Genomic DNA, 1590 nt, shown 5'->3' with positions numbered 1-1590 from the left:
GCACGTCTTCATTGAGTGTTGGGACGCCATATTTTTTTGGGACGTCCTGCAGAGGACGTTAAAGAAAGACTTCCCACTCACAGCGCATGGTATCCGGTTTCTTTCGGTAGAAGCCCTAAATGGCCTACCATGTGACCTTGTCATGCTGTTAGGCCTGTACGCAATATGGCGAAGTCGAATGGCTGTAAGGCACTCCGATGCAGATGCGAAGACTGTGTCTCAGTATTTTGCAGAGAACGTTAAGTTACTCCACAAAGTGTACGAGATGCAATGTATAGAAACCGAGCGGCTGCATCATTTTGGGAACCTTGATAGTTTTGGCGTTTTTAGCAGTTTTCCCCAGCCAAAGTCTTGCCGGTGAGTTTTAAACCGATAATAGTGTGTAAACCTAGAAAATGCAGGAAATAAAGAAAAAAAAAAAAACAGGCCGAAATAGCTCAGTTGGGAGAGCGTTAGACTGAAGATCTAAAGGTCCCTGGTTCGATCCCGGGTTTCGGCATCTGTCTTGGTTTTGTTTTGATACACTTGATTTTATTTCACTTGTTTGCCGACATAGTTGTCCTAATAAAAATGCGTGCTAGTTCTTAACCGGCCGAAATAGCTCAGTCGGGAGAGCGTTAGACTGAAGATCTAAAGGTCCCTGGTTCGATCCCGGGTTTCGGCATCTGTCTTGGTTTTGTTCTGATACACTTGATTTTAACAAGGTCGAGAACTGGGCCAGTTGGTATACATTCATTCTGAGGGAGCAGCACAAACTAGACAGGACAAAGGGTAGGACACAACACAAGCGCTTACTAACAACTGAAGTTTTTATTAGAAATTGGAAGAACATATAAAGAAGCCTGCGTACCAACACACCGTGACATAGGCCATGCTCACAACACTCTTGCACACACTGAAAGTTGTAGCTCATGCGCGGTCAAGGTAATCAACTTCACAATCCAGCAAGCACACCGAGGGGGAACTAATGCAGTCATCACCATTCTTTTTGATAAAGAAGGCTTCAGATATCTCCCTTGTGCGCGCGTCTTTGTGTGAAAACAAAATACTTGTCCCGTTAAGTTTCGGATAACATCCATGCTTAGAACAATGTGACGAGAGATGGGACGAAGGCTTGCCCTTTACATCGGAAGGTTTGCCCTTTACTTGATTTTATTTCACTTGTTTGCCGACATAGTTGTCCTAATAAAAAGGCGTGTTCTTAGCCGGCCGAAATAGCTCAGTTGGGAGAGCATTAGACTGAAGATCTAAAAGTCCCTGGTTCGATACCGGGTTTCGGCATCTGGATTGGTTTTGTTTTGATACACTTGATTTTATTTCACTTGTTTGCCGACATGGTTGTCGTAATAAAAACGCGTGTTAGTTCTTAACCGGCCGAAATACCTCAGTTGGCAGAGCGTTTGACTGAAGATGAAGAGGTCCCTTGTTCGATCCCGGGTTTCAGCATCTGTCTTCTTGTTTTGATACTGTGGGCGCCGATGTGGCCGTGCGGCTTACCCTACATTTATTTTCAGATCAGTTTCGAAGGCAGCACTAGTCCGCGAGCCGGGGAGCACCCGTGAAATGCGGCCGAGCAGCGCAGCAGCCTGG

The 1590-nt window shown here is 45.6% G+C and overlaps 3 non-coding genes across 3 annotated transcripts; all 3 read left to right on the top strand.

Moving 5' to 3' along the window:
• Positions 1-426: 426 nt before the first annotated feature.
• On the top strand, positions 427-499 carry Trnaf-gaa (transfer RNA phenylalanine (anticodon GAA)). The gene has a single exon. It is a non-coding gene; the product is annotated as a tRNA-Phe (tRNA).
• Positions 500-591: 92 nt separating this feature from the next.
• On the top strand, positions 592-664 carry Trnaf-gaa (transfer RNA phenylalanine (anticodon GAA)). The gene has a single exon. It is a non-coding gene; the product is annotated as a tRNA-Phe (tRNA).
• A 544-nt stretch (positions 665-1208) lies between these two features.
• On the top strand, positions 1209-1281 carry Trnaf-gaa (transfer RNA phenylalanine (anticodon GAA)). The gene has a single exon. It is a non-coding gene; the product is annotated as a tRNA-Phe (tRNA).
• The last annotated feature ends 309 nt before the right edge of the window (positions 1282-1590 follow it).

This window comes from Haemaphysalis longicornis, unplaced genomic scaffold, assembly GCF_048455015.1.
Source record: "Haemaphysalis longicornis isolate Haplotype H1 unplaced genomic scaffold, Haemaphysalis longicornis Haplotype H1 scaffold_1, whole genome shotgun sequence".
In the NCBI taxonomy this organism is placed as follows: Eukaryota; Metazoa; Arthropoda; class Arachnida; order Ixodida; family Ixodidae; genus Haemaphysalis; species Haemaphysalis longicornis.
Note: the sequence above shows the minus strand (reverse complement) of the source record. Positions and strands in the feature narration are given on the sequence as shown.